The sequence below is a fragment of the Arvicanthis niloticus genome, chromosome 3, assembly GCF_011762505.2.
Source record: "Arvicanthis niloticus isolate mArvNil1 chromosome 3, mArvNil1.pat.X, whole genome shotgun sequence".
Classification (NCBI taxonomy): domain Eukaryota; kingdom Metazoa; phylum Chordata; class Mammalia; order Rodentia; family Muridae; genus Arvicanthis; species Arvicanthis niloticus.
The window spans coordinates 22207369-22228624 of NC_047660.1; the positions used below are offsets into that span (position 1 = coordinate 22207369).

At 40.4% G+C, this 21256-nt stretch overlaps 1 protein-coding gene across 33 annotated transcripts in view; it reads left to right on the top strand.

Moving 5' to 3' along the window:
- The first annotated feature begins 670 nt into the window (after window positions 1-670).
- The window catches only part of Klf12 (KLF transcription factor 12), a 401439-nt gene continuing 380853 nt past the window's right edge, over window positions 671-21256 (top strand). For 13 of the 33 annotated variants that reach the window (XM_076930650.1, XM_076930654.1, XM_076930651.1 and 10 more), the window contains exon 1: window positions 680-987. The gene's annotated coding sequence lies outside the window, so the exon portion shown is untranslated. Of the gene's footprint in view, window positions 988-1018; window positions 1259-21256 lie in introns of those variants that run through there. The other 20 variants (XM_076930633.1, XM_076930637.1, XM_076930658.1 and 17 more) reach the window with 7 other exon arrangements.

A 21256-nucleotide genomic window follows, 5' to 3' on the forward strand; every position in this document is an offset into this window, starting at 1 on the left:
GCTCCGCCCACACCTTTCCAACTTAGCCGCGGCTCAGCCGGGAGAGCTTGGGCGCGGGCCCCTTCATCGCTCGCCCCCACCCACCCTGGTTGCTGCTGGGGAGTGGGCGAGGACCATGAGGGCTGGCCTCTTTATTTGTCTCCTAATTCTCTCCCCAAGGCTGCTTAGGCGCGTGGTGACACAAAAGAGGGGGACTTGGTGGCAGCTCAGCAAGAGTCTCTCCGATGAGAGTTGTCATCCGGAGGTTCCTCTCTCCGAGACCCCTAGAATTCCCCCCAGGCTGCGGCTATTGGAGCGGCAGGGGCCATGTACGGGTTATTTAGGGTGCCGCAGAGAGGTGGTGCAGGTGACAGGGTGGAGCCGAGAAGGCCCAGGGCCAGGGGCGGGGGCAGGGGTGGGGCCGGGTGGGGCGGGGTGGCGGCTCCACGGACCCACCCCCTGCCGCTGCCCAGGCTGGCTAGATGAGGGTTGGGCAGTGGGTGTTGCGTTCTACCTCTGTGATCGGGGAGGGGTTAGTTTCCCACAGGGGATTTCAACCATCACACTCAGAGCCCGCCTCCTAATCCTCCGGCAGAGCGGCTCGGGGCCCCATTTTATGGCAATAAAGCGACTTAGCGCCTGCTGAGCGAGCCCCTCCCCGCCGCCGCCCCCGCCCTCGGCCCCACCCCGGGGCTCGCCCGCAGCGGCGGGGCTTTGTTTCTGGGGAGGAGGACCCGGAGCTCTTTTGTTTGGGGGTTTGCTGTTTTCACCCCCCCAACCCTACACACACCCCAACCTCACCCCACCCCGCCCCACCCCCTGCGACTCTCCGATTTCCTGAGCTGCGGGCTGCAAAGGGAGGAGAAGCAGCTTCTTGCAACCCCCTCGGCTGGGCCCCGGGGTAATTTGATGCGGGCCTGGCGTGGCTCCCCACGTTAGACCCGGGCTCGCGTCTCGGCAGCCTCCACCCACCGGCCCACCCTACATTTAGCGCATCATGTGATCCGGGTAAGTCATTTGCAAGTACAACAGTTCCCTGGGTTGCCCCCCATTCATTTCCTGAGAACTGCAGAGAGCAGCTGAGAGGCTCTGCTTGTGCGTGTGCGTGTGAGTGTGCGCGGGTGACGCCGTGTGAGTGTGTGTGTGTGTGTGTGTGAGTGTGTGCGCGAGTGTGTGCGCGCGCGCGTGAGAGAGAGAAAGGGCGAGAGAGAGAGAGAGAGAGGGGGACTCTGTGTGAGGGAAAGAAAACAATTTCTCCTGCTCTGCAGCTTCTGTTCAGGTCTGTGCCGATTCCGTTTTTTTTTTTTTTTTTAATCAAAATAAACAACCCCCTCCCTTTTTTTTTCCGCCATCCCAAATCAGATCGTATTCTCTTAACATGTTTTATTTTCCTTCTGTCATCTGCTCAAGTTAAATCATTTTGGTTGGTCTGTGTTCTTAAAGGGGGAGGAAAGTGTTGGGAAGCGGGAGGGGGTCGGGGAAGGGCGATGCTATTGCCTAGCCAGGAGCGGCGGTAGGATTCGCGGAGAAGAAAGAGGGAGGTTACTTGTCCCACTCCCTAAACATTTTTAAAAGAACTTAGCAAGTAACGTGAATTAAGCAAATGCTTTGCTCCCCCGACTGGAATTGTTGGTTGCAGTGTTTGCCCGACAGTTGCCAAGGATGAGAAATAAATCCCCAGGGCTGAATCGGAAAGGGGGGGTACGGGGGGGGTTGTCGTGGAAGTAGTTGGTCCCTAGGAATGGATGGGCTGAATGAATAGCCACACAGGGGCCGAGCCGTGCGGGCGGCGTATGAGCTCTGGAAGAGTGGAGGGGAAGGGGTTAAGGAGGAGATAAGATTGCTGGCATGAATAGTAGTCCTGGCGCTACATTTATTATTGTCTCTGGTCGTAATGATGTGGAACTGTCACTTGCTACTGTGCCTGGTCCATGGGAGTAGCCAGGGGCTGGCCTGTGGCTGTTATTTTCAATTACGAAGGACCTGGATGGAGTTGACAAGGGACAACTTTGTAAGGCCACCTGGGCCGAGAAGCCCGCGGAGCTGGCCTAGGAGCCACTTCTAGCCTTGGACGCTCAGCTAAGAGGGCTAGGACTTGACCTCCAGCGACGTCAGTTGGTGTTCATATTAGATGCTCTTCTACCGAGGAGAATCAATTCTGCTTTTGTTGGGTACAGAGCTGCCTCTCAGAACTTTGCAAACTTTTATCTTTGAGGAAAAGGGTGGGGTGCACTCAACAGTTTTGTTTCTTGGTGCGTTTGAGGCAAATACTTGGAAAAAGTATCAATTCCTTTGTTACATGCGCTGTAGCGTCCCAGCCCCCTCCCCCCCCCCTCTAGTTTTGCAGACTTTACTAGTAATTGCCCTAATTCGGCTGATAAAAGCTGAAATGTTGAGTTCAAGAGTATTAGTACAACGGAATGTATAATCTGGATAAACAGTTTCTGTGTTTAGTATTGTCAGCTCTCTAATTTAACTGTACAGATGGCTTAAATCTCTGTTTTGTATGGATTGTTTTAAATAATTCTACTGTCTAATAGAATTCTCGGCTGAGCACTAAGATATTTTAACTTGGCATTAGCATTCTGTTTCCCTGTAACATGGGAGAGACAGGCAGAGGCTCTATTTACATTTAGTGAATGTGCATCTAGGTGCCATGTAGACATCTGCCAATCAAATACACGTCATTCTGCAAATCCACCTCGACGCCTTCATGCCTCTTTCTTAGTAGTGGGAAGAGATATTTAGATAAGTAAATGCTCTGAAAGACATTTGGTGGCTTTTAGGAAGCCGCAGCTTCTGATGGGAAGAGGAGTGGTCACTTCAATGAGAAAATAAACCATCATCCTAGACACGCTTTTAAAACTGGCATTTAATTAACATAGGGGGACCATTCCTCCATAAGAAAAAAGCCTGTCTGCTGGCTACTCCTTATCTGAATGTTGGTTATATTAAACAAACAAACAAACAAAAAACCAGGTAGTAGTTGGTTATGTAAAGAGTATATTTTTAGGTTTGAAAATTGTAACTGTAGCTTGTTGTTACTTACAGGATGCTGGAAGTCAGACATTTCAATTGTACCACTGGTCAATCTTGATAGACTAAGTCCCGGAAGCTCATTTGCTTTTGAGACAGAGCAATTTGAGCATTTAAATATTGGCAAGAATGTTTACTTACATTTAGAAAAAAAGGTTTATTATGCTAACTCTTAATTAATATGAAATATACTTAAACCAGCCAAGTTAAAATATTTTCACATGAAAATTTAATTTACGAACTGCATCTGTTTAACTAACATAGCTGTCTTAGGGTAAATAAAACATTCTTGAGGATTTCTGTTGGTTACTGAAGTCCTTCAGTTATTTGTCTACTACTTAGCCATATTTCAAAGAAACTTTGGTCAGCTCAACTTTAATAGGGAATGCTTTTTATGACTGTTTATTGAATGAAAATTGTTGTCTCCTCCCCCCACCCCACCCCCTAGAAAGTACTTTTCAAGAAACCCGTGTCCTCTGGGAGGAAATGGTCCTGGTCTAGCAGTTGAGACCTTGACCTTAGCAACTCTTGGCTGGTTGTTTGTTTCAGCTGCTGCCTGTGTGTGCTCCAAAAGCGTAGGTGGTACAAGCACCCTTTCTCCTAGGGTGCTTCATGTTCAGTCCCCAGAGCGTGCGCATAGCTAGAGTCTATGATGTTGTGACCATGCCTACATATGTATGTTGTTTAGAATTTTCATCTGGCTTCTTGTGAAGGGGAAACATATTTTCAAAGTCAGATCTTAAACACGAAGCAGTCTGTTACCAACATAATGAAATTACTTATTTTAAAACTTAGTGTGTTTTATCTTAGCAAAGGTGGTTTAACTACTTTGTCCTTCAGCCCCTGTACTCAGAACTTTGAAATGGGAGGTGTTGATTAATTTGTAGTTGTGAGAAATCTTATCCAGGGAGGTGGTACTTCTAATAGCTGATGATATTAAATTGTCCTGGGTATTTTTCCCAGTTAATACAAAATGAAAAGTATGAAATTTCATATTTTTTAAGTTAAATAACATTAAAATAATTCTATAAAATTGAGATGCTAGACAATATGTTTGCTTATACTTGGGAGAAGCATTATTAAGTGTTTTGGGTTCATAAATGTAGTTGCAATATATGTGTATCAATAAATCGTAATTCTACAAAAGTTGTAATAGCACACACATTGTTATTATTATTATTGATTTTATCCATTGTGCTTGTGTGTGATTAATGAACAAGAGCTAAGAATCTCCAAATTAATACCACTATTATTTTTTTTGTTGTTTACAAAGTAACATGTTTTTTTATAAGTTCTGATATGGATTGCAGCTTCTGTCCCATTTACATTTTAAAAATAAATACAATGGCAGACTGGAAATACTTATATTTTGCCTCTTTCCCTTTTTAATGTAATCCTGGCGGGACTTTACCCACTCTGTCACTGCCCTTCAACTCCTGATCCTCCTGCCTCCACTTTTTGGGTGCAGGGTCGGCATGTGCCACCATATCCAGCTTATTTTCCTTATTAAAAAAACAAAAACAAACAAACAAAAACTCTAGAATGATTTCATTTTTCAGCTTGTGAGTTATTCACAGCTTTTGGCTTTAAGGGTGTACAAAATGTAAGAGTAAAGATATTAAAATTAAGTCACTGGCAACACCCTCTAACAATGGCCTTACCTCATCGGCCACACCCTCTCCACTCCCAGAAGCAGACTAGGAGCTGACAGATGGGTCTTGCCCTGTATCTGGAAGGTCAGCCACATGAGGCTCTGACATACCTGCTTGGGTTCTAATTCTTTGGGACTTCAGTCCATCAGAATTCCTTTTTGGGGGCCCACACAAACCACACCCAGTCTGAAGTCAGCCACTGACAAGTGATCTGGAATAAATGGTTGCATTCTCCATATAGTCTCAGTAATGATGTTACAAAAGGTTAGGGTGTTTGTTGGTTTGTTTGTTTTGTTTTTATTTTTATTTTATTTTTTTCTCCCACAGAGTGGCTACTTGAGAAATTATACTGCCTTATAAAAATTTGCTTTGGTCTGGCAGCAGATTATAATATCCAAAGAAAGAACTGTGCTCTGTTTCCCACTTCCTTTTGTTCAACTTAAAGCCCTTTTAAAAAATATTAGTTACAGATTTACAGATAGACACTGTTTACTTAGTTTGTTGCTATTTTAGAAGAGATTTTAGTTTATCACTATTTCACACATGTATACAATGTATCTTGATTATTTCTATGGCTACCAGCTCTCCTTTCTCTTCATGAACACCCCCCAATATACATTGTCCGTGTGTGTGTGTGTGTGTGTGTGTGTGTGTGTGTGTGTGTGTGTGCGCGCGCGCGCGCACACGAGCGCGCGCTCCTTGGAATGTTGACCTATCTGGTTGGCTTGTCCTTGTGCAGGTCTTGTGCAGGTAAACCTTGCTGCATTGAGCTGGTCAGTGCAGTAGCCATGTCCTGTCCAGATGATTGCCTTTCATAGCACTCTTAACCTTTACCCCCTCTCTTCCTCAGTTTTTTGTTTGTTTGTTTGGCTTGGGTTGGGGGAGGGGAGCAAGCGTGGTTGCTCAGGCAACAATGCAGAGGTTCCAGTTAGGGTTGAGCACTGAACAGTCAGTCACTCTCTGCTCCTTGTTACTGGTCTTGTAGTAATTGTTGTTGCATATTCTTTTATACTTACCAAACTGGTTCAAACAGTATGGATGTCTCAATATGGAGAGAGTAGCAGGGAAGTTTTGGGGTGGTCCTGCTACATGGGACATGTGAAAACAAACATTTGGAGTGTTCAAAGACACTTTTATTCCCCCACTGAAAGCTGTGATTGCTGTCCGCTGGTTTTGACAGAGATTGTGTCCAAGGTACAGCAGTTACTATGGTTTTCAGAGTATATAGCTTCTTATATTTTTTTTGTGATGATGCATGTGTATACATTACATATGTATATCAGTTTGATACTTATGCATAAATATATTTATAATTTATATTTAAGCATGTGTTATTTATATCTATGCATATTCTCTGTTTGTATTGGTAGTTTGCCCTGCCCACCATAGATATTATAACCAGTAATCATAGTAAAATGTGACCATGCATATGTAAAACAGGGGAAACATGCAGAATAGTCAGATTCCGCATATAAGTAAGCGCCATTCTCAGATTAACGGGCTAATTCAAAAGAGAATATAAAGTAATCCGTGAGAAATATACCAAGATAAATTACTGTACAATTACTGTAAAATACTATGTGTGCTTTTGTCTGAAGACAAGCAGGATGTATTAGGGTAAGGCCCTGAAGCAAAAAGGAGAATACTCATTTTCTCAGGTCCCCTCTACCAGTGAGCACCCTGGAAGGAGAGCATGGTTTTGGTAGCAGACACAATTTGAGTGTTTTTCTTGTTTCCCAGATTTGAGATAACCTTGGTGACTTTTTTGAACTGTGGTGAGGGTTACGTGAGGAAGTGAGGACCAGAGTCACCCAGGAGAACTATTAAGCCCTGGTGCTGTGACCAACGTGACTGGACCTCCACTCACCCACTTCTACTACCACTACCAAACCAGAGATGTACTTTACAGCTTCCCACAGTGAACATGTGAGTGACAGGTGAGGAGGAGGCGTTTCCAAGGGCGAGTAGAGAACTGTTGACTGTCAGCGGTCATAGATTTGATTCGCTCCTCTGCTACCCGAGATTTGTTGTGTGACCCTCAGAAAGTCAAGTCTTAAAAAAAAGAAGTTGCTACAGATCTGGTATAAAAATAACTGACTCTTAGTATGTATGCATGAAAGTAACTGACTGTTAGCATGTATGTAATATGGGTGACCTATCTGACCTCTTCAAAACAAAAATATGTAAAACACATTAGAATGAGCATTTGGAGAAAGCTGGGTGATACGTAGCAATGATTATTTGTTGAACAAATTCCTTGCAGCTGAATAAATGGTTGAGTTTGTAACGATGCTCGATGCGCAAGCATGAGGACCTGGGTTCAAATCCCCAGCACTGACTTATCCATTACTTCAGAGTTACAGGGGGGAATTTTGGTGGATCTTCGGAACTTACCAGCCAGCTAGTCTAGCTAATCGGTGAGTGCTCGGTTTAGTTAGGGATAGAGGAAATTACCCAGTATCACTGGCTTTCACACACGTATGTGTATGCACAGTTGCAAGTACAAGTGCACAGAGACACATGAATATACGCATGTACTACACACAGTCACATATATACAAATTGTAAAACTAAAATCAAAAAGAAGACCTTCAGACTTTTAAAAGAAGTTATCCATATAGAAGAACAACCCATATAGAAAAAAATCTAATTAAATTTGTGATTTATTGTAGAATGGAGAACAGAACCTCTGTCTATTCTAGGGACTACGCTGTGTCTCAGACAGGGCTCGGAGTGCACAGTAGAGAGGAACAGGTAGTAATGGAGGGCTTATCTAAAAATACATCGAGCATGTTTTATTTATAGTCACATTTTCCTACGATGTATGCTTCATTACATATATAAATTTGAGAGTGTGAAAACCATTCATTGACATTTCTCCCCAGCTATAGTTTGTCAAGTTAAGGAAATAACAACAAAGTTGAATTATTCTCTGCCTGAACACTGTCATCTTCCAAGGGCAAAGAATTCCTTCTCAAATGACCTCACCTGTCTAACTCCTTTAGGCTCATTCCTGTCTGTGTGAAAGCCACAGCCGTGAGCGTCACTATCACGTTCTGTGGGATTCTGCTTTATTTACCGCCTGCTGTTATAGAATTCACGAAATTCTAGTCTCTGTTCCCTGGTCCTGAATATGGGGCTTCTGGTGGCTTGTTTGCTTGGGTTTCTCCCAGTAACAAGCGCCTAGAGAGGAGAGAAGGAGCAAATTCTTCGTACTTACTTTACTTGCATTGTCACACAGAGCCTAAAGTGACGACCACCATGGACATGGTGAAATACTCATTAAGAGAACTGACTTGAGGATGATCCATACTAGGGTCCTGTAGGCAAACACCCTTGCCGTAGTCTTCTCCCTCCTAGCCTACCTGATTCTCTCCAGCTGCATGCATTCTTTTTTTGTCACCTAGTTCTCTAGTTTGCCTGAACTAAAAAGAAAAAAAAAAAATCTAATTGTAAAAAGAAGCCCTGTAATGTGTCAGGGTCAAACAGGATAGACTATAAAACATCAGACTGTCTAGTTTTTAGCTCAGTAAAGTTAAGTCTTTCCTCCTAGTTTACTCACTTGTAAACAAAACCCCAAAACAAATTATCTCAACACAGTGGTCTTGAAGATCAAAATACGCAGAAGGCGCCAAGTGGGAAATTTTACACATTTTCAGTGTCCAAGAAATGCTTGTGCTCCAGTGTGTAGCTTACAGTGTCTTACAGGTGAATACTCACTATGCTGGCTAGCTCTGTGTCAACTTGACACAGTGGAAAGGAGGGAAATTCAGTTGAGAAAATGCCTCCGTTAAAGCTAGCTCTAAGGTATTTTCTTAATTAGTGATTGATGGGGTAGGCGCATCCCATTGGAAATGGTGCTATCCCTTGGCTGATGGTCCTGGGTTCTGTAGGAAAGTAGGCTGATTGGGCCCTGGGGAACAAACCATTAAGCCATTCTCCTCCATGGCTTCTGATTCAGCTCCTGCCGCTGGTTCCTGCCAGGTTGAGTTCCTGTCCTGGTTTGACTAAAGAGGGCTGTTCTTCTTGGCTCTTCCTCTGTACTGCACAGGTTAGACACGAGGCTTTGCCTATGGCAGCTTATGTAATGTATTCTCTTAGCAAACACATATTAATGAAGGTCGATGCTCAAGTAATCAGCCCCTGAGTGGTTATGCAGCGATCTGTGAAGTTACCTTTAACCCATTGGACTTGACTTACTAACATTTAATGGACGGATCTTTTGGACTATTTCAGGATGCTGCTCTTTTGCCAAATAACAGCCCTTCTCCTACCGACTTTGCACTTTTGGCAATAGTTTAAAATTTTTCTTTGAAACTTTTTGTTCTAACAAACTGAATGGAAAGGGAGAAAGTTAAGGTGTCGCCTCTCGCTGTGAGCAAAAGGGTTGTTGTTTTGATAGGCAGTGGGGACAGCCGCCATTAAATGCTTAGTATTTAATGTATTAGCGAGTGGGAATAACGGAAACAACCAATGAAGGCGAGAAAGATCAAGGTTACAGAACGTACAAGGTTTCTCCATTTTAGTTATTGTTCTTAGCTGAATGTATACATTATAGGTTTTGTAATTTTTCCGTTGTGCACAGGAATAAATCATTAAACATTAATTTGTTCTTTGGACTTTCACATATTTGAGTTTTTTAAAACAGTTTGGTTTCTAAAAAGGACATGTCTTCCTTTAGTGAACATCCATTGATAATTTCATCTGTGTTTATGCCAGATAATATGTGTGTCCTATATCACATGACACATAGTAGGTATGAGCTATTTATATCATATGATTTCTACTTTGCTGTAGATGTTGTACAGTGATTTCTATCTCGCTGTATTTTGATGTCATGAGCTACTTTGCTTTCAACCTGGACTGGTTTCACCCCTCATTACAAAACTTGGTGGTTTCCTGCTCCTGGGCACTTACCATATTGATGCTGAATTTAGTGCTGTCCCCAGATCAGCTTAGCCAGCCACATGTAACTTATAGCCTCTGGCCTCAAACAACTCTCCTGCCTCAGCCTCCCAAGGAGCTGGAACTAAGTTCTATACTATGATTTTATTTTACAGAGTTTCTAGCAAATTAGATTAGAGTTAAATAATGTATTCATAGCCAATAGCCAGTCAGCTGTAGAGTGGAGATTTGAACCTGAGAAGGCCCCTGCTCTTTGCTCTAGTTACTCTCATCTCCCATAAGCAATGGTAATAACAGATAAATAGTGTTTATGGACTGTGTCATTTTATTTGGCTATAGATCATTTTGGCTTACTACCTTTGCTACAGTGTTTTCTCCAACAGAGAAGCCAGTGGTTTGTTGATACGCATATTGAAACAAATCACGAGGCCTAACCCACAGTTCTTTAGGAGGAGGCTTCTGTAGGCTGATGCACGGCAGTGATAATAAAAGAGCAATAGATTCTGCCTAATGCCCATTCTGCTAGTAGCTAAGGCAATTAAAGCTGGAGGGATAGTAGATGTAACCAAGCGTCAGTTTTATGCACAGTATTGCGCATCCTCAGTTGGCCTCCATTTTTATTTCTAGCCTCCCTTGTACATGTAAGCACACAGCATAACGAGTGTGATATTAGCATTTCTGAGCTGACAGTCGGGCTGGGAAGTGAAGGTTGTGTAGAGAGCTACAGAAAAAAAAATCTGTGATGTGCTATAAGTTGCTTGCACAAAGTACACAGGAAGAAAACTGTTTTTTGTTGGGAAATTAAAGACTTCAGGGTTTTAGTGGGTACGTACTGAAATTCATTTATAGAAGGAGTTTATTTACTTACTTTTTAAATTAAACATTGCATTTATTATGTGTACATTTATGGTGTGTGTGTGTGTTGGGAGGCACATGCCGTAGGTACCTTTGTGCATGTGAAGGTCAGAGGGCAACACATAGAGATTGGAGGGCAACATGGAGGAGTCAACTTTCTCCCTCTTCCATGTGAGTCCTGAGAAATCAAACTCAGGTCCTCAGGCTTGGTGGCAAGTGCTTTTTTTCCCAGAGACCCAAACTCATCAACCTAAGTTCACTTTTTTTTTCATAGAAAAAGTAAATATTCACATGATGAATGCAACCCAAAAATATATTTGGCAGCTGTGGTGCTTTCTCTCTTATCTTTGGGAACTGATGGCTTTATTGTGTTTTGGCAAATGTCTTTGCTTTGCAATCTCACCAGAAATTTTTCTTTTCCAAAATTAGAATTTCCTAGCATGTGCTTGGCCGGTAGGATATATGCTGTTCTAATGAGTTTAGGGAAGGTTTATTTGAGTTACAGAAATAGTAATGACTAATACAGTTTCAAAACCATTCTTTATCCAAACCTATCTCCTTTATGAAACTCTAGTTTACTGGTTAAGACATTTCATGTATGAATTGTTTAAATAATGGGACTTTGAGCCTTGACAAATATGTTGTCTATGTAGATATAAGGGTAAGAACAATAGAAGGAAAGACCTGATAACATAAACCTTAGAGGGAATCACAGTGCATTGCGATGCATCACCTTTTGCTGGAAGGATTTGGAAAGGGAGCTTCAGGTGAGAGGATAGTTCAAAGGTCACATTCTGTGGCTTTATACGAGCTGTTTTGCTCATGTAATCATCAAGCTTTTCATTTTGAGGCGGCATACGATGAGATAAATGAGCTTTTGATGGAACTTTGCGTTCAACTGAGCGCTCTGCTCAGTTTTGGTGTAATTAGCGTGGCATGCTACACCATGCTAAATCTCTAAGCTGAAGGAGTGACTGACAGTCCTGTAGTTATAGATAGCCTGAAAGTTAAGAGGGTTGAGGAGTATGGGGTAGTGCCTGATGGTTTACAGAGTGATATTAGTTTGGTCATGATAGTTCTGTGAGGTGGAAGGAATTTATGGTATCTATTTTGTTGATGTAGCTTTTAAGAGAAGAGAGAGGAGTAAGGTAAATCAGAAGGTGACAAAGCCAGAATGGGAACTGTAATTCCCCAAACCAGTAAACCAGTGGTTTTAATGTAGTATTTTTTTGGTTCATTTCAACACTCTCTCTACATTTCTTTAGCCTCAATAGCCAGACCTTTGGAAGACCACCTTGCACAAAAGAGGCGTTGCCACCTACCATGTGGTGGGAGAAGTTCCATTAGCTCATGATGAATTCTCATTCCCTTCTAACATGCATCCTAAGAAAACTTCACACAGGAAATCAAGAGTCAACCTAAGGTTATCTGGAAGGGTGTGTGCAGTTAGGTTATCTGTCCTCTGGAGGACTGGATAGAGGTGGCTCACCATAGCCCCTTACCAGGGCTACTGCCAGGTGCTGACTCTGTGAAGGTTGCCAGAACACAAGCATCATCCTAAAGGACAGATGATCTGAGTCCACAGGAAGAGCCAAGTTAGCATATTTGGAGGCAGATTGCCTTCTTTCTTTAGATCATCCATGTATCTAAAACATATCACAGATATTTGAAGATTAATGTTTCAGATAAAAGTACTTTTATCAGACTTGGGGGTTTTCTTTTGAACATGGTTTGTATGTAATGTCAGCATGAATGCTACAACTTTGATGACCTGATCTAGCCCCCACACTAATAGTTTCTCCAGCCCTCAAATGGGACTTCGTTCCTCCAGGACTAACTTGCACTTAACATGATCACAACTCACGATCTATTGAAAGTAAGCTTGGCTTGTAGAAACTCGTCTTCAAGGGAAGGATTAATGCTCATGAGTGTGTCTCCTCACTAAGTGTGTTCTTAGGGCGATAACATCTCTTAAGAGAGATGTCTCTGTGGTTAGGATGTTTGCTGCTCTTGCAGATGACCACAGTGCCCATGTCATATGGCTTGTATCTCTGGGTCCAGAAGAACCAGTGTCCTCTTCTGGCTTCTTCAAGCATCCCTGTACATACACACACAGATACATGTATATACACATTAAAAATGTATGTTCAAGTACAGAGACTTTAAAGCACTTTTTTTCCTGAGCTCTTTTCTGTTTCACTTAGCATCCCTTCCCTTTCTGGCCAACAGTAGCATTCCTTTTGTTTGTAAGTTGGGCCTCAAGAACATTATATGTCCCTCTACAGTTTGCGTCATGTCTTTAGGTATTAGTAAGATGTAGAAATGCAAGGTGGTTGTGGTCACTGATTACAGCAATGAGATTTTTTTTTACTAACTCATAATTTTTCATTCAGCACTGCCTAAGAAAAATGTTTTAATATGGCTTCTACAAAGCTAACCATTAAAACCAATATGGTACAGTGTTCACATGTATTGTTAGTCCATAGTCTCCTCTGACATTGATTTACTAATTAATTACTTTGTATCTAGTTCTTGCCGTGAAGGCCCACGTTGAAATGTCTTTAGAGTTGTACCCTCATAGCCCAATGGGATAGATTCCAGTGAAGTGTATTAGCTTCTTTTTCTATTGCTGTGAAAAAATACTTTGGCAAAAGCAAGCTAAGGCAGAAAGGTTTCTTTTGGGCTCAGGGTTGCAGACTACAGTTCATCATGACAAGAAGTGGGGGCAGCTGGTCACATCCGGTCCATGGTTAGAAAGGAAAGGGAGATGAGTGCTTTTGCTTAGCTAACTTTTTCTTTTTTATACTGTGCAGCCTAGGGAATGCTGCCACTCACAGTGGGTGAGACTTCCTACTTTAAGTAACCTAAAGATAATTCTAAATCCCCCATAGTCACACCCAGAGGCCAGTCTCCAAATGACTGTAGGACTCATTAAGTTAACAGTTAAGATTTATCATCACAAAGATTCAAAATCTGCATTTGACTTTGGTTCTCATAAAAGTTATGACATTGCTTTGTAAAGGGTTTAAGGGTTCCCATCTCACAAACAGTACAGTCAAGTACTCTTGCCCTGAAACCTCTTTAGCAAAAGTAAACACTCTTCTAGTCTGATAGTTGTATAGTGTTATGTACTTTGAACTTCAGTTAGCACTTCCCGATGGCTAGTGATGTTGAGCATCTTTCAATGGAGATTTTGAATTATGCTAAGAATTGACTTTCATAGGCTTTGTGTATTTTTTTCCTTAGTAAGTTTTCTTTTGTGGAAATTTATTATATAGTATGTTTGTCTGATATACTTGTATTGCAGATAACTCTTCAATAATTAATCTTTTGTCTCCTAGTTTGTTAATATAACATTTAGTTTTTTATGTGGATAATTTTTGCCTTTGTCAATCTCAGGGTCTTCTCTATTGGTAAAAGAGACATGTCACCGATAGCTAGATTTACTCTAAAGGTCTTTTTATATGTGCTCTTTGAACTTGACTGTGATTCTAAAAGCAGGGCTCTGTTTTTATTTCTAGATGTAGATCTGTACTTTTGTGTCCTTGTTTTTGAAATGTGGTGTCTTTCCCCTACAGCATTTAAATTCCACATCTGTCGTATCCTATGCTCTGTATCCTCTCGGCTGGTGCTCTTCCATTAAGAACTTTCTTAGCTCTTTTCAGACATATACTTAAACATAAAGGAGTATGTAACCCTTCTTCTTACTTCTCTTTGGCTAGAAATCCACAAAAACCAAACAAGAAAGCCTACCCATTATGACCCTAAATAAATTTCACTTAATTACATATAACCTGAGATAGTAAACACTTTAATGTTATTTGTTGTGCATTGTTCTGCCTTGATTAACAAATGCTAATACTTCTCTGTTTTCTCATGTACTTTTTAGACTTTAGAAATATTTTAATATTCTACTTGTGATAGTCATTTTTCTTTTACTTAAATTTCTTTATAAGAACATTCTTGTTTCTGACTACTATGTACCTATTGAAATATAGTTTTCCTTTTTAGTTGGTTAATTTACAGAATTAACTTTTAGCTATCTATTTACTAGTTTGGGGAATATACTCTTTGTAAAATTGATACTTTTTTTTATTAAGGTATAGGAATATTCATCAATGAGACCATCTGGGGTTGAATTTCTTTTTCTTTTAAATTTAAAACTATGTATTTGGAACTGAGAGATGGTTCAGCAGCTGTTCTCATAAAGGACCTGAGTTCACCTCTCAGACCCAACAAAAGTACCTCTCAACCACTTGTAACTCTGGATCCTTGGGATCCAACCTCCTCTTCAGGCCTCTACAGGCCCCCTGAATCCACATGCACATAACATACCCGCACAGACATTTGTGCATACACATGTTTAAAACCATAAGTCAAGCTACAAATTACTTTGAGTAACTGATATACCCACAATTTTAAACTATAAATTCAACTTGTATAATCAACAGAACACTTTAAATGATAAATTCAGTTTGTATAGTTGATGGAAATTGTTTCTTGACTGAACCTTCTTATTTTATAGCTTAAAGGAAATAACTTTTCCATTAAAGTTATAGGAAGTATTAATGTATTAATAGATGTCCATACATCTTTTTTTTGTTGTTGTTAATATATGTAGGGCCAGCAATAATCTCCACCTCTTTGTCTCTGTCTTTCTAGTAGTAGTAGTAATAGTAGTTGTAGTTGCAGTTGTTGTAGTGGCGGCCAGTGAGTCCTCCCCCGACCCCCATCTTGACTGATATGACTAAAGTTTGTTGGTTTTATTGAAATTGTAATGTGACCAGTCTTTGGCTTCACTGATTTATTTTAAATTTATTTTTCTATTTTCTATCACATTGATACCTTCTGTTTATTATTTTCTTCCTTCTTTCCTTGCAGGTTTAATTTATTTTCTCTTAGCTTCTTAAAATGGATAAGAATATTGATTTAAGAACTTGTATGATCATTTAATGTTAAAAAAAAAAAAAGCTGCTCTGAGCATGGTTGTTTTAAAATTTTATCTGCCATATCTGCTAATTTCCATTGTGATTACATCTTGCATCCTGGGTTATTTATTATTGTAGCATCAGTAATCAGATATTTGAGGATCTTTTTTCTTATATATTTCTCTCTTCTTTGATTTCCAGTTGTTTTCTTAATTAAAAGAAAGCTGTATACTTTATATAGCTTACTGCTTTAAAAATGTTGCTGACATTTGTTCACAAATGGGTCACAGTGTGGTCTAATTTGGTAAACATTAATATCAAAAAGAATATATACTCCTTGTTGGGTGGTGGTGATATATAGGTTAGGTAACGTTGGTCAGAACGTGTAGAATGTATTTTGTGCTCTCTAGCAGTGCTTCTCAACCTAAGTAAAGCTGTGACAGTTTAATACAGCTCCTCATGGTGTGGTGACCCTAAACCACAGAATTATTTTGTTGCTGCTTCATAAGTGTAATTTTGCTGCTGTTATGAATTGTAGTATAAATATCTGTTATGCAGCCCCTAAAGGGGCGGCATTGCACATTTTGAGAACTGTTGCTCTCCAGGGGGTGATACTTGGTTCTTCTGAGTTGTTAGGAAGGGAGCCCTTAAGCCTTGTGAATCTCTAGGCCTCTGTTTTAAATTCCATCAGCCTTTGCTTTTTGCATTTTAAATCTGTCAACTGTTCATAGATGTAGAATTGTTACGTTTTCTTGATAAACTGACCTCTTGGTCATTATGCACTGTAACTACTTTTCTTGTTAAGAAATTTATTATAGGTTGTACCTTTTAAAAATCTACCTTTAGTGGTTGATTCTGGGGATTGAACCCAGACCCTAGAAATAAGCTGAGCAAGCACTTTACCACTGAGCCCACTTGACCAACACAATATCTGTTTCTTTTTGTTGTTGGTTTTTTTTTTTTTTTTTTTTTTTTTTTTTTTGACTAAGTTCATACTTTTAAACTGGCAGCTGTTTTCTCTTTGCCTCATTTTTTTCTCTTATTTCATGACTTTTCTTGCCTTCTTCAGCTGAGGGATTTTGTTTATTGTTTGTATTCTGCTTTATTGCTACCCCTGGATTATTAAAGATGTTTTCCTCATATATCAATATTTAAACAGTTAGTAGCTACCCATGGGTTTCTAATGTACATCACCAAACTTCTCTATTTACTTCTTGTATGATGTCAGCATCTTATTACAGGACGCTGCCATTTTTTTTTTTTTTCATGGTTTGTGGCTGGGAAGATGGCTTCATTAGCAAAGTGCTTGCCATGCAAGCATGGAGACATGAGTTTCATGCGTGACATCCATGTAAAATCCCATAGGTAGCACATGTCTGTAATCCTAGCTCTGGAGAATAAGCACCAAGGGATTCTGTGTCATGCTGCCCTGCTTTGCGGAATGACTGAACCCTGCACTGAGTGACACACCTCATCTCAAAGACCTGATATGACCCTCTGCCCCCAAGTGCCTGCTCATCTGTTTACAACATGCACACATGTAGTTAATATTCTACATGTCGTCCAACTACTGATTTTCTTTCGAATGTAGAGAGTAGGCATCAAAGCCATGAAGATTTTGATCATGTCTCTTTGCTTTCCTAATGATGACTTTTCAAAAACAGTCATTTAGTTCTCTAATTTTTTCTTTAGCTATCCTAACGTGATCCAACAGATATATGAAGGTTTTACAAGTTCATCATCTATCTGGAAGGCAATGCAGACTGTGCTGTATGATCATGTCTGGAGGCACCACTTCTTCGTAATTTATTTGGTCCAGGGCCACAGCCCATGAGACAGTGGTGATTGCAACAGTGTGGATTCTCCCTCCTCACTTAACCTTTCTGGACACAATCTTATTGATGTTCCCAGATGTTGGTCTTCAATATAATTCAGACCTCCTTGCTCATAATGCATCTTATATGACCCAGTGTGTGCTTCTGTTTAGACACAAATATCTAATTTTTGTGGAAGAGTTGGGGATAGACGTAAGAGAGCTGGAGGGGTCAAGGACCCCATAGGTGAACCTACAGAGTTAGTTAACCTGGGCCCATGGGGCCTCGCAGAGCCTGGCCTGGGCTACCAAACAGGAAGCATCCAGGAGCTAGACCTAGACTCTATATCCATTTGTTGGAGATGTGCGTCTTCGTCTTCATCTGAGTCCTCTAACAAATGGAGCAGATGTCCTGCCATTGATCTGCCTGGTTGGGCCTCAGTGAGAGGGTATATACCTTATTCTATGGGGAAGGGGAGGGCTCAATAAGGGGGAAGAACTTGTCGAGTTGGGACTGGGAAGAGAAGTGGGAGAGGGGCTGTGATAGGGATGTAGGTGAAAAAAAATATGTTTGAGGAAAAAGTTAACCCAATGAGAACGCAGGATACACTGCTTCCTTTTCTCCTTCTTCTCTCTTAACCACCAGGTCCTTTCATGTACCCTTGGCTCTTTCTCCCTCTCTTTATTTGTGTTGATTCACTTTTGATGACATTTTTGCCACTTTTTGTACATTTTTTAGAGCTTACCCCACGTGTACTAGGTAATCTATCTTTGCGGTGACTATTTACATAATGGCTTATTTTCCGCTGCTTCCTTTTCCCATCCGTCCCTCACTGAGGTGTCACTGCTGCTCTGATTCACTTGTTATTTAGTTAGAGTGATTCAGCATTTATATTATGAAGACTCAGCTCTTATAATTATCATGGAATCCTTGCTTATCCTCAAGTGGTCTCAAAGATTCCCCAGATCAGCGAGTTGTAGTGTGGTTCAATTTCTGTTTTCTCCCAGGCCACTTTGGAGCCTCTCTCTGGACCTTGTGATAATAAGTTTGATCCTACTCCATTTGTTTTCTTTGTATTTTGTAGACATAGCTATTTCTTTGTTTCTTCCTTGCTCCTTCCCACCACCCTGTCCTTTGCTGGCCTTTGTAGTGACACTGCTGTGTGAAAGGCAGGGAGCTGTAGATAAAGGTCTGCTGGAGGATTCTGGGAAGTTTTTCATCTACTTTCTTCACCATATGGACAGATACTTGAAAATGAAATTGTTCCTTGCAAGGTTGAGTCCAGGAGCAGCTGAAGGAAGGCAGTCATAGCTAGTACAATATAAACATGAAATGTTTGATGGTGGCCTTGAACAAACCATCTGGCTAGCTGAGCCCACAGATAAATCCCTATTCAAGACCTTGATGTTAAGTTGTTTTTCTTATGTAGTTGATGCATTTCTAATGGCCGTAATGATAATTTTTATTTGAAAAACCTCTTGTTTGTTTGTTTGTTTGTTTGTCTAATGACCTTGACAATTTAGGAATTTTACTGTCATATAAATTTATGTATGTTTCTCACTGATATTTCCTACTTCTTACAGAAGGTGTATTTGGCCTTCTGGTTCTGTCTTCCAGGTACTGCATCCTCCTGTTTCCTTCGCTTTTCTGGATGGGCCTATGCCTGGGAAAGTCCCTGTGCACATGTGTGTGCACATGCTTACTTGCACAGCATCTATAGTAATAAACCCTTATCTTGATAAGTCTTCTGCTTTTCTCCTTCACTTTTTATTTCATACATTTTATAATTTTAGTGATAAACCTAATTCCAGACATCATTTAATTTTATGCACAGAAATCTCATTATATCACTTTTGTGGATAAGGACTTTTTAAAAAGACAACAAGGAATTCACCTTGTGGAATTAATAGGTATGTGTGTCAGGGCCAAGAATCTAACACTGATAAATTTTGGTTACTCTGCTTTCTACTTTCTTCCACTTTTTAGGATACAAATCAAGTTCTTCATTGCATGGAACTATCTTGTTTGCATTTCTCTCTCTCTCTCTCTCTCTCTCTCTCTCTCTCTCTCTCTCTCTCTCTCTCTCTCTCTCTCTCCCCCCCCCCCGAATGCATATCTGTGATAGGTGATAGACTTTTTTAAGGATTTATTTATTTTTATGAAATAAATTTTCTTTATATTTATATGAGTACACTGTAGCTATCTTCAGACACACCAGAAGAGAGCAACAGATCCCATTACAGATGGTTGTGAGCCACCATATGGCTGCTGGGAATTGAACTCAGGATCTTTGGAAGAATAGTCAATGTTCTTCACTGCTGAGCCATCTCTCCAGCCCCTGTAGAGTTGGTTTTTAATGTCTAAGACCATAACCATTTTGAAGAGCTCAGTGGTTATTTTCTGGAAGATATTTGCTCTTTGATTTCACTTTCTCTAATGTTTTTCCTCATGATCAGACTGGATTATGGGGTTTTAGAAATCATGTCATAAAAGGGAAGTACTCTTTTCAGTGAACCCTTTCAGAGTCACCAACACACCAGCATCCTAAGATGACACACCCTCAAGGTACCTATTATGATTTTAACCTTGCTTACTTTTCCTGCCAGGTTTCTTCATAAAAGAAAGAACTTTGTAAAGTTGCCCTTCATACTCTAAGTTTGACCCACTTAAAAGATGCTGGTTGGGGTTAGGTAGTAACTACATATAATATTTGAAATTCTATAAGCTTTTCTCTTCCAATTATTTACTTTAAAATCTGTGGTAGGGTGGACAGGTTTATGATTATTGATGAGTGGATTTGTCATCAAACATATAATTTATTTTCTTACTCTGATTTTCCAGTTTGGGTTATAGAGCTTTTTCAGGTTTATTTCTCTAATATATATATATATATATATATATATATATATATATATATATATATGTGTGTGTGTGTGTGTGTGTGTGTGTGTGTGTGTATAATGAGCATGTTCCTATTTGCATTACATGATTCTCTAGGTACTCTGTGTTTTTCTACCATCAAATCATGTGTTGTTGTTTTACAGGTTCATTTTGTTGGATAAAGATATTTAGAGCTCTACATCTGGGGCTGGGGTTCTAGCTGCCTACTGGATTGGACACTTTTGTTATTGTTGATTGAAATTGGTCAAAACCAGTCAGCTCTTTTGTTTGTTTATTCATCTGTCTGTCATCTGTCTCTCTGTCTGTCTGTCTGTTTGTCTAGGAAATATCAGGAATTCTCATTGCACTTAAACCCTACTTCAAGTAGTTACATAGATGGTTCATAGATATAATGACATGCTATAATGACAGTCAGAAATGTAGAGTTTTACAGGTGCCTGCTGTTTTCCCTGGATTGTTCCTTTGTCAGTTGTTGTTATCTTGGTGCCTTGATATGGTTTGTAATGAGGGCTGTTTTACTCTAAGTTCAATTTCTGGATACATAGTATTGCTAGTACTACTTTGTAATTGAACTTTGATATTAAGAGTTTGTTAGTTTCATAGTTACTTTAAGCTTTGAGCAGAAAAAAATCAGCTTTAATTATAATTTAATGAAGCTTTGGGATTGCTGTCTTAGTTTCTAACACTGGAGGAGCATAGCTGTCTGATGTAAAGAACTTTGTGAAAAGTCTTATGATGACATCTTTGACTTTGTAGGGGACAACACAGTTGTGCTAACCAGCTAATTCTCTTAGAACGCTTACATCGTGCAGAGGATTGTGTTTCCCTTAAAGCCTAAAATCTTAAGAAAAAAAGGCTTTATCATTTGGCTTACTGTCCTGTGAGAGTGAGTTCTTAATAGTTTGACTTTCTACCTTTCAAGTAGAAGTACACATGCTGTAAAACATTCATGACCATGTATAAAGAATTTAAAGAGATCTAAAACTTGCTCAGAACAAATCTTTACACAATAACTGCGTGGATGAGAGAGTGCCTTTGTGAGCAAGAACATAAAACCCCAAGACTTGCCCTCAAGGGTCAAGGGGGGGACAGTCTCCATTGGGCTGTTGTAAGGCACTGTTCAAGTCATTCCTAGCCCTCAGCAGGGAAGTGCTGTGGAAGTGCCTCAGTGGTTCCTTTGGAAACA